Raw genomic sequence first — 12,390 nt, 5'->3', positions numbered from 1 at the left:
TTGTTTTTTAATCACCAACGACAAAGACCGTTACATGCTCACCTTTTTTCTCTCTGTCAGGTGATTCAATCAGGCCTGGTGATCACATGCACTGATGAATTCAATTTAGTCGGTGGACAAACACAGAAAGAACTGCACCGGTTACGTTTTTGCATGGACTCACTTCTCTTTGATTGGTTGATGAAACCAACAACAATTCTATTGGGCCTCTTTATTTTCATTGGGATGTTTATGTAGGGCATTTATGACAATATAACGCTCCATGTGAATGTATTAGTAATATTTTAAAAAGCTGGCTTCGTTGCTTTTTTTGCTGAGCTTTTAACAGAATGTTGATACAGATGAAGTGACATGGCAACGCAAACAACGTTAACAAGCGTGCTGCACCGAAATCATGAATATTAACACTGAGTTTATTAAGTAGTCATCTGTGCTGACAGGATATAATTATCACAAATGGAACATACATTTAATTATTCAGAATAATATGTGATAGTCGCCTTGAGGACTCTGTCTACAGTGAAGTCTGGACAGTATGAAACTATTTTGCGATAAACTTGACTGCGTGGCTTCCCTTTGAGGTAATTTGCTTGTGATGTGAATCTAAAAAAGCATCTCATCGCATTTTAAGTGGAATCACTGAGTGAAACAGATGTACCGATGCAGACATTCAATGATTAAAAACCACCGCTCACGGTCTCTGGCACGTTAAATTACTTTTTAAAAACATCAATCCAATTGAAATGATATTGGACACAGTAAAGGGACAAATGTGCCAATTAAATATGAAAAGAAACTCCTCAGATGTCATAACAAAGGCATGTGGAGGGAAGGCAGAGACAAAGCTTCTTGCTGTTTAACTGACACTGGTTAGGTGACTGTTGAAACATCTGTGCTGCTCGTGTTCTGCTTTGAGTGTTGCATGTGAAAAGGTGAGAGTGAGCAAAGTTTCAGAGTGCTTTTTAGATGCTGGGGAGCAACAAGTGGACTTAATGTATCCCACCAGCAGAGGGCGGTGTGGTCAATTACTCCACAGGGTCTCACACAAACTGTTGGTGGATTTACTCAGGTCCATCCTCTTCTCTGAGTCTCATCAACTTTCATCTTGGCCATCTACTCAGCCTGAGGATGTATCATTAAATATTAGAAATAAAAGCATATCTATTAATTCCTCACTGTGTGTCTTTAGGTTTATGCAGTAGGTTTTGGGGAGGGATGAATTCATCCGAGCAGTATGGTGTCCTCCCTGGTGATGAAACTTGGCCATCAGAGGAGGGAGGGTTCAGTTATATTTCAGTTGTATGTCAAAAAGAGGCTGAGGAGAATTGATGTGCCATATGGAAGGTCAAGTCAAATCAGATCAACGGAATTTAGAAAATATTGCAACCCCTAATGAGCACTGATGAGGTAAAAATCGGCCGAAAATCTATATGGCAACATATATTTCGCTTGTACGACTTTATAGTGCAGTTGAGATTCGTCGCACTGGGACAGCAAACGTCACATCGAATGATGGGGCAGGATTGGAGGAGCTGCTTTGAAAGTATAGCTTTTCAAACCGCCAGTTATTTTACAGTGGGAGAAGTTAATAAACAGGGAAGCTGCCTCGGGGAGAAAACCAGTTAGATTTACCAAAGCTACTAAGAAAAAGTGGTTCAAAGCACTCTGTAAAAAAGTTCTAATTCACATGTCAGTGGCTCCCAAGCTATTATAAAACGCATGGCCCAGTTGCATGGATCTCCTCTTTTCTGCCGCTTCTGGCAGCTGCTGACCAATCAGTCGTGCTTGGAGAGCTTCATCTTGAAGGCATCTCTCAAACGAACTGGAACTTCCCAAGGAACTGTTAGTTCCAACAGAACTACTTACTTGGTGGTCACGGACAGGAGAACCATATCTGGTCGCCGTGTGGCTAAGGGGTTTCAGTTGTTCTCCAGGTCCACCACCAGCTGCCAGTGCCTTGCTGTGGCCAGATGAGGAGAGGAGCTGTATGTAAGGTGGAGATAGTCAGGGGCCGACAATTGATTTCTCTAATTATCTCGACCTCTAGAGGTCACTATATACCAGAAAGCTCCTTCACACGCGAGGAGCAGCACGAAGCTCTCACATCATCACATCATCTCCCACACCGCGTTTCTGCAGGCTGGTGTTTACAACCCATGCTCCTGATTTGAGGCGGTGTGACTGATGAGACCACCTCAGGAAGACGCTCTGTCCACACCTTGATGTTTACCTTTCCTGTCAGCTTGTTTCCACAAAGGCAGTGAGGACCCCAACTGTTTGGGTCACAGAGGGCCTGCAGCTGCAGGGAGGGCTGCATTCTCACCTCCGCACCTCCCTCTGTGGAGGGGTGGAGGGGTGGGGGGCATCCAACAGCTGTATCTGAGGACACCTTCCACCTGCTGCTCCATTTCATACGAATTCAACGAGTCGCTCAGTCTGGTCTCAAAATCACAGTCCTCGTGCAAGAAAAACATCCTGCAGCTGTTTTTCATGTATTTGGTATAAAACAGTAAAAGAAAAAGCAAAGCAAAACGAAACAAAACAAAAAATTAAACTTCAAAACAGAACCGAATAAAGTTTTCGTGTATATTCTGAAGCCTCTTTATATTCAATGAGCTGGTATTTTTACATCAACAGTGATATAATGTTGTGGTATTGCCTTAACCAGAGAATCATTTCGTGTCTGTGCTTTATGGAGCTTTTTAGCATCTATCATTTTATTGTTTTGACAACCAGCAACTTCCATGTTTGTCTCAACGGGCTTGTTAGCATTGTTTCCAGACATGTCAGCCAGCTGTTTTTTTAAGGGAAAATGTTAAAACACCAACAATATGCTCCCTCCCTTACACCAAATAATGGTGCTAACTGTGTTAGCAGCTACTCTGTGAAGAAAAAACATCTAGCTTTTCGAGCCCAGATAATTCTTAAGGGGAACTGGTGAGGACCAAAGCCAGAGCTATAAGCAGATTAGAAGGAATATGGCCTTGAATGAAAGATAACATTTGCTGAAACGTTCAACCATTTTAGATTACAGAGAAGTATCAACGTTATGCCACTGACATGTCATCCAACCCTCAGGTCTGTTTAGCAGCTGTTCTACAGCTTTCAAATGTATTATTGCAGAGATGATAGAAACAAATTGCTAAGCAGGGTTTTCATTCTCTCTCTACGCAAGAACTCACATTATGGGAAATATTCACACATGAAGTTTAATCCCTCTCTCATTTGTCTATGATAAATATGGTGTTACTACAAGAAACTGGCTAGCGTAGTTTAGCGCAGATTATACCCAGCTAGCCAGGGTCAATCCAAAGGAAAGTAAAAATGTCTGCCAACACCTCTGCTGCTCATTTAATTTTTACATTGAATGTGTTTTGCACAAAAACCAACGGGTTGAAATGACATGTGGTTTTATGGAGTTATTATGTGCACGTCTAGTTCCTGGCCGCGTGCAAGTTGCTCCGGATGCAGTCTGTCAACCTCATGGTGACTCCGGAGGGTCACTGTGAAATAGGATGTGCGAAAACTTCATCACGCTCAACATATTCGTTTTTGCAGATGTTTTCAGTTCGAAGCCAGAGCCATCACTTCGCCCTGGATTTAAACACGCATGATGTGTCTGATTTTGTTTGGTGCATTCTGCCAAAATTAGAGTGCTCGTATTGTTGGCAGCACACATGGACAACGTAAAGTGCCGGTGCATGGTTTTAATTCAGCAGTGCACACTGTATGAGAGTCAGCAATCAGTCTAAAATGACAAGGAGAGGAAAGTACCGTTTCTAAAATCCAACTCGCGTTTCAATTGCCATTTGCACCATTTAACATCAAAGACAAATAGACACCACAAAAGTTTTCTTCTTGTTTTTTCAGGTGGTCGATCAGGTAGCTCCTCCCTTCTCCGGAGACAAAAAGTTTGAGCCTGGATGCCATGCATTTTCAGGCACCAAACAATAGGTCAGGATGGGGTAACAGAGAAGGTGAGAGAAGGTGGAGGGTATCCACTCAGGAGAAGAGCAGCAGGAGGTCTGTGGAGGATAAGGCTTAGGTAGGGGGTTGGGTGGTGTCCCCCAGGGGGTTGAAAGGAGCTCTGTCCCCCTTTTGCTCTCCACAATACTGAGCACACACAACAAATAATCAGGCTGACCTGATAACTGTGTGGGCGATAGCCAATCACGACTGATTATCTCAACCAATTGTTTGTAGCTTTTAAAGTTTCAGCCTTCACACAAAGCTTGATGTTGCTGCGGCAGATACAAAATTAAAGCCTTTAAAAGTGAAGACATATATATCTAAGAGGTGTTCACTTCCTCTGCTGGTAACAGCGGACCGTTTTCAGCAATGACCCTTTAACCCGTTACTGAGCTGACTGACATCTTTGAATTGCTAATCTGACGACCCACACGCAAAGCTTTCTATTACTGTTCCATCAACACTGATGAGGATTGAGCATTTTTGATTGATTGATCTTTTTTTCTTATTATCAGGAGTGAATTGTGTATTTCGCCCAGAGGCTAATGATGAGCAAATGATGAATATCAGTTAATTTAAACTCACTTTACTCGTTTTTTTTTTTTTTTTTTTTTTACCCTTTGCCTCCTACTTTTTTTGGGCAGTTACTCTCTTGCAAAAGGTCTGATTTGCCTCTTGCAATGTGTGTGCATCTTTTAGTTTTCCAAAGTTTTGAATGAATTTAGCTTTCAGAACTGATGACACAAGCCCATAGAGGATTCTGAGGCTGACTAGCAGTGAAGTTATGGAGACAACCTTTACTAAGGTTAAGGCGATCAATCGCCTTAAATGCCAATATATCTGAACACAACAGAGCTGCCATCGTTAAACTGGATTTATATTCATTGAATTTCTTCTTCACTGCAGTTATGCTCCAGTTAACTTCATGTATATGAAGATCACATCCATATTTATATGCGCTTTTAAAAATGTTTTAATTATCTTTCTATTATTGTCTTTCAACCACCGGGGTGAATTTGGCTCCTGTTGACCATGGAGCTTGATATGAGCTAAATATGCTGTTATACCCCCCCTTTCCAACCCCCCCACTGTGTAACTCCCAACTGTTTGAACAGCTGGGCTTTCTTTATCACTGCTGTGGACCCACCGCTGCTTCTTCCTGATGGGAGGGGTAAGTGAGGTGAGTGTGTGAAGGTGGGGGGTCCTGGGGTTGGAGGCTCCCAGCAGGAAGGAGGTCTGGTGTGGTGAGTGTAGTGCCTTGTTTGGCAGAATTATGACACACATGCCAGCACCACCAGATTTCTAGCATAATTACAACACAGCTGTGTCCCTATCTCATGAGATCTTGTCAGATCGTGACGCTAACAGAGGCAGCGAATTCGATTTTGAAAAAGTAACTTCACGGAAACTGATGGCAAAAAAAAAAACCTGCTGTAATTTCACTAGGTGACATATAAAATCTTCATATTTCTGCAGATGTCTGTTCTGTCTCTAATTCATTTTCATTCCACTTTCTGCAATCCCCGTCAAGTCAGGATGAGAGTGTTGTCAAATTATATTTTAATTGCACTACCAGACTGACAAAGAAAAGTAGGACTCAGCTCTTCATAACTCTATTAATGTATTAATTCACTCATTCTACTGCTTCTCTGTTTCCAGGGGTTGCTGGAGCCAAGCCCAGCTCAAACTGGGTAAGGGAAAGGTCACCCTGGACAGGTCACCAGTCCATCCCAGAGCCAACACAGACAAACAACCATTCACACCTATGGACAATTTAGCGACCAAGCAGCCTAAACATGATTTCTTTGGACACCTACACAAGTAGAGGGAGAACATGCAAACTCCACACTGCAAGGCCCAGGCCCGGGAACCGAACCTGCAATCTTCTTAGTTTGGGGTGATAGCACTAAGCACTATGCTGCCGCGCTGCCTCGAGCTATTGATTTTTCTGCCTGTTATTTTCTTGATTGATTACGTGGTATTATTTGTAAAGACGTTGTCCCTGCCTCTGCGTATCTACATGTGAAACACGCAAGCGCACTAATTAAGTTGAAAACTAGAGTGTGTGGTGAAGTAAAGGTCAGTAAGGGTGTTACCAAGGGTTGATTGGGATGGTAAATTGGGTATTGAACCGGTTTGTGTGCATGTCGTTCTGTGTGTCTGCTTGCAGCAGAGTTATTATTGGAGAAAAAAAGCACACTGGTCAAATAAGAGCTAACATATACAGGATGAATGAGTTGCAAATGAGAAGCAATTCCACTTCAGGGTGAAAGATAATTACAATCAATACTCAAACCTCAGGCTAAAGTCCTACATACCGTGACCTTGAACCCAAGTTGATCGCATCTATGCTGTGCTTGCTGGTGCTTTTTTATATTCAGATAACTGATATTGATATCAGTAATGATTTCTATATTAGGAGTGAAATTTTCCTTCACACTGGTGTCAAGAGCAGAATGGTCCTGGATTAGGGAGCTGTTCAAAGGCAAAAGTAAGGCAAAGAGAAGTAGGCCATATGGCCATCAGCCTGGGCCACCGCACTCCATGCCTAAGTCACTCGTCCCATTAATTATAAGAGGCAGGCCTCCTCACCGAGGTCCACACACTGCCCCATTTATCCCCACTGACCAGTTCACACAGCATGCATTTTGTTTCGGGCTCTGAGACTTGTAATATGCAACAGCCACACAACGCAGACTCTAACACTGGCCACTTTGGAGCCTCTCAGCCACCCGTCAACATCAACCTCACACAGGCACAGCCCTGACAACACGCACACTGTTCTGATGTCTAAATGCTCCTGTGTTGGCCTGTGAGAATCTGAATGTTGCTCGATACCTGCACTCTCCTGCTCAGACATGATGTATGAGGAACTTGAGGTAAAAATCTGAGATGTTTTCAGGCAAATAAACGGCTGACCGCTGTAATATCAGACTGATATCAGGTCATGAAAGCAGCACGGTGTCCAGCAGCTCTGCTCTGTTTCTCGTTTGTTTGGATAGATGGTCAAATCTTCTTTTCATCAAGGCTGCAGCTGCACAAAACAATGGCTCATTTAAACATTTAATCAACACAAAGCAAAATTAACATTGATCTGCAGTCATGGTTCCAACGGGTCATACACGTTTTCGCTCACCTTTTATCTCTGTTTTGGTCTCATTGACTTCTGTGGAAAATAATCAGCCTTTTTTTTTTTTTTTGCTTTGAGACCTCCATTATTTTCTCCATCTAGTTTCTAACATTGGCTGTCAGCAGTGGCGTAAAGTGAGTTAATCAGAGCTTTATCACCAAAAACAGCTGCTTGCTATGCCTGTAAAATGAGGTTGAGAGCAGTGAGTCTGACCCTGACCTGTAAGGTCGTGGGTCATAAAACCAAAAGAATGAACTAAAACGTTGCAGACAGCAAAGAACCATTTAGTTTTGCCAACGTAACAACTTTTTCACTGGATTTGCTACGTTTTAAGACCCCCCTTTCACATTTTTTTCCAAAGAGCCTCGCAGCAAATCTCATAACTTGAAGAGTCAGACCTTAAGGACAACCAACAATATTTCTCTGGGAATGTGCTTGCAGGATGGGGGAAGGGCAACATTCATGTTACATTTATGTTACGCTGTTTTCATCTTTCATATTTGATATTCCCTATATTGTCTCCTATGCAGTTAATTTCAGCATAAGGCACTACAAAGCAGAAAGCAAACGCAGATTTGTGTCCATGTCATCGTTTCCAAAGGTCTTTGTTTTTGTCCATGCAGACTGGAACAAAACCCCAGAGCTCACAAACTGAAATGTCTGCAACAGAATTTCCAAAAGTCTTTATTTTGGGTGCCCAAGAACTCCAGATCATTGTGGACACCAGGGGTAAACGTGCCAAAGAGATGAGTTTTTAAATTAAATGTAGCAGTGCGGATTTGGTCTTAGTCATCCAATCCTAAACAGACAGAAACTTGAATGAACAGTAAATGATCTCTAGTTTTCATGTGGTGAACATCTCTTTGAATTGCTGTGTATAGCTCAGTTTTACTATTTAAGTTTTATAGTTTTCCCAAAATCTGCTTAAAAACGGATTATTCTTTTTGGGTTTGTTGTGGCCAAGCAGAAACCCTCACCATGATTTATTTATTTTTTTATGCCAGAGTAACCATATCTGGAGGAGAAAGAGGAGCTGAGGAGGAATGAGGGCAGATCTGACCAGCTCTGTGTTCTACCCTGTGTAGTACAGTCTGTCAATCAAACTGCAGCCATGTCCCAAATGCATCCCCTGCTTTATGGTCTATTGTCCTCTGAATTGGTTTAAATGGTAAACCAATTCAGAGGAATAATAATAAAGAGAAGGCTAGAAACTGAGACCGTAAACTCATTATGAAAGCATTTACTGAACTAATAAATCAAATGAGACTAAGGCCATTTTCCCGTAGACTTGAATGCAACCTGACTGCTTTTTACTACCAGTGGAGTCAGAGAGTAGGTTTAAAACTCCTCAGCAGTGAGTTCACTCCATGTCATGCTAGACATAAGTTTTTCGTAAAACAACGTAACTCTTTTGCTGCTTTAGCACTCACAGCGGTGGCTCCGTTGAACATAGAGAAACAAATATGTTTTTTTACTCCTGCCAACATTAATTTACTGGCAGCAGAGGTCATAGAGAGCACATCTATACTGAGAAATAAATCTTATGGTGCTCCTTAAAAATACACATCCATGTACCTTCCTCACCACTTCGCCTATCCACTGTATGTTGATACTGGCAGAGAGGTGTACCTGGAGCTAAGCATGCTGGGTAGACATTTTTCAGCAGTGTTACTACTCTAAGTATAATCTTTGGCAGCAGGCCACGCACAGAATTAGCAGCTCAGTGAGCTGCCAACGTCTGTACATACTTCATGGAGACTGCAGAGGCTCTGGCACTGTTAGTCGACTCACGGACTGCTACCCATACCTCCACATCGTCCTCCTCTGAGCGAGGGTGGGAGGCAGTGCGTCGAGGGGTACTCAAGATGTTTGACAGCCAGAAAAGCAACTATCACGCAGGCGCTGTGACCAAACAAATCTGCAGTGGTCAGAAAAAGTGAAGGAGGAGAGTCAAGGAGAGGAACGTGAGTGCTGAGGCACGCTGCAAGGCAGGTGTGCTGTGCAACATGGACGGGATGGGACAGTGGCATCAGCAGTGGGGATGATTCTGTGGGCCTTCACCTTTTAGGTGCTAGATGTGGGGTTACTGAAATTCCCTACTAAGTCTTTTCCAGCACGAAACTAAAAGTAAATAATCAAGTTATCAAGATTTAGCGTCAGCTTTTTTTTTTTTTTCTTCAAAAAGTCGAATTCTTTTTCCCATGCTCTTCTTGGAGGGAGGTGTTGTTGCTGTCTGGTGTTGGTTTTCAGAGGGAGGCCTCAACAGAGGAGGCCATGAGGAAGCAATCAGTCCATCAATGAGTGGCCCTGTTGGGACAGTGCAATTCCCCCCTCTGCGCTGCTAAAATCCTGCAGGGGCTGAGGGGATCTAATCAATCACTACAAGCAGCCAAACTACCCAGGCACGCCATTTCTGCCCCAGAGTGTGTGTTATCGTTTGTTTTTTCCCCACTGAGAAGTCAGCAAAGCAAGACACTGAAAAAACAGCAGCGTCCTTAAAGAAAAGTAAGTTATTATCTGCAGTGTTAAACAGCTGGGTCCAGCGGGACGTGTTCCTCCGTGGTGAGTTATTGAGCCCCAGAGATCGTATGTAAAGGCTCTTATGTCAGATGGAAGCTTTTCTTCGAATAAAGTTAAACTGCCCGAACGCAAATTCATTTATAGTGATGATGAAAAAACCGGAACAGCAAGAAATGGAAGTTTGCTTTAATATCCAGGAAAACAGCATTAAATTGTCTTCCTTTTCATCAGCACAGAACCAATATCCTGCTCAGAGGCCTAATTTATTTCTGGTACAATCCAATATATTGACATCTGTTAAGTACAAATGAGTGAAGCTGACAGCATTTTCTTATTTTCTGTTGGAACAAGTAATATTGGTGTTAAATAAAAATAATGAGAAACCATTTGCTTACATATTAAAATGTGTGACCATTTAGCACTAAGTAGGAATCTGCATGTGGGGGGTTTTCCCTTCATGCAGCTGCCCCATTTGCCCCCATTTAAATATAAATGGGTCACTACCTGACAAGAGGAGGAGTCTCACACCTGCGAGCAGCTGTTACAGACGTAATAAGCCTTTCACAAGACACTTTTAGGGAGACAATAGCGTTGCTTTATCACCAATCATTGGCATTGCCAGATGAAAAAACTACACATCACAGAGGCAATTCAGTTTACTGATGCGTATTTGCCTCAATATGATGTCTGGCAGGAAAGGATGGGGGCTTTTCAATCCATATATGTGGATTGTGGGTACAGAAACATCCAAGTGCAGTAAATATGATGGAGCCAAAACCGTGATAACATTGAGACTGTTAAACCACTTAATTGTTAACTTATCAACCAGCTAAATACATGAAAATAAAATGGTTAATGATGAGTCAATTGAGGAATTCAAATTCTAAATGGGCATTTCAACACATTAACCCAAATGAGCAATAAACATCAGTTCTACTAGCAAAGGGAGATATTTCCAGCTAACTCTGAACTGCATGAACACTCCTCGAGTCTCTTCTTATTTCTCCGAAACTCTAACACACATTTGTACATGTGAGAGAACGGGAGGGTGCAGGTATGTTGGTACAGTGTTTTTGATGGTTTTTCTTTAGGAATGATGTTAAATTGAGCTTTTATTGATTTGAATGTTCATTCAGAGATTCCTGAGCCAGATTTAGGCCACATCCACACAAGGCCAGCATCTAAAACCAGGACTTTTGGAAATGCTGGATTAGTTTGAAAATGTCGGGGTCAATCAAAAACAGAAAATTTTGGAAGCTTCCAGTTTGGGTCTTGTCAGCCTTAACTGTGAGTGGTGAATAGAACATTTTGTGTTGCTGACCTTTGTGCTATTTTATATTTTCTTCTGCATTTTAATGCTCTGTCTTTACTGTTGCTCTTTCCTAAAATCTTATGTACCAAATAAACTATAGAAAGGAGAATCTTCTTGCTGTATACACCACCTTGCACATGCCCAGAGAACAGTCATATTTGTTTGTAGGTGTTTAGTAGGCTCACAGATTGTTCTTGAAACAGAGCTAAAATGCTTCTCTTTCACTAAAATAGGAAGCAGATTTAAGAACTGGAAATTGTTATACAATAGGTTTAACTTTATTTGAATTTATAAATGAGGGAATATCAATAAGTTGATCATTATTTGTTTTTGACATTGAGTACACATTATCAAAGAACTTTTTACAGTAACCTGGCATTGCATACAAATTGAGTCATTTACATCCATTTTAATTCACTTACCACCACAATCAGTTTGACTTTCATCTGCACGTCAACATGTTAATGAGCTTATGTCCTAACTGAGTGGAGGAAGTGTCGGCGGACAGTGAAAGTATGACCTTGGTCAACAGGAAACTGTTCAACACTTTGCCTGAGGGGAACCTGACACATCTGTTAGGACATGAATATCCCATGAAGGGGCCCTTTAATGTGGAAATGAAAAAAAGAAAAAGAAAACAAATGTTGTAGATTGCAAATGAGAAAAAATCTTTTGGCTTTCAAGTGCAGGAAATCAGTTAAAGCCTCTGTTAGTGATGTTACATTTATGGTGAATGATTTTTGGCCTACAACATCTTAGTTGCACTATATTTGCTAATTATTTTGCAACTGATTGCTATTTTTATATATAAAAAAACAACAACAAAAACAACAACTATTTAACTACTTTAATTTCAACAAGATTGCTGGATTATTAATTCAATTACCTGAATCAGTGGATCCCTTGGTGTATAACAACAACCTAAAATGGAGGAAGACCACTCACTTTGAAAGTACTTGACTATGATAGAAAGTTAGCAACACACTGAAAGTCCTTGTTAGTGGGACACTTACAGTATTCTGACAATTTTCCAGAATTGTCAGACACGTGACCAATAATTAATGAAATGCAAATAATAGAAATGATTGCAACATTATTTTATAGCAAATTTTTAGCTCAGCTCTGATTACAAGTAAATGCCATACAGTCCAAATTGTACTTAAGGTTTTAACCTTTAAAGTTGGAATCCCGGTTGATTCAACTTTAGATAGCTTTAGCACTTTAGATAGATGGATGCTTTATTAATCCTGATTAACATTAACTAAATTAACGTTTAGTAGGATACAGCAATGTCTCGTATTAAGTATAATATAATATAATATAATATAATATAATATAATATAATATAATATAATATAATATAATATAATATAATATAATATAATATAATATAATATAATATAATATATGCAGTTGCTGGCTGGAGCAACAAGGCAGCCACGCGGACTACATTTCCCAG

Source organism: Echeneis naucrates, chromosome 23 (genome assembly GCF_900963305.1).
Source record: "Echeneis naucrates chromosome 23, fEcheNa1.1, whole genome shotgun sequence".
Taxonomy (NCBI): Eukaryota; Metazoa; Chordata; class Actinopteri; order Carangiformes; family Echeneidae; genus Echeneis; species Echeneis naucrates.
The sequence above is the reverse complement of the archived record's forward strand: the minus strand, read 5'-3'. Positions refer to the sequence as shown.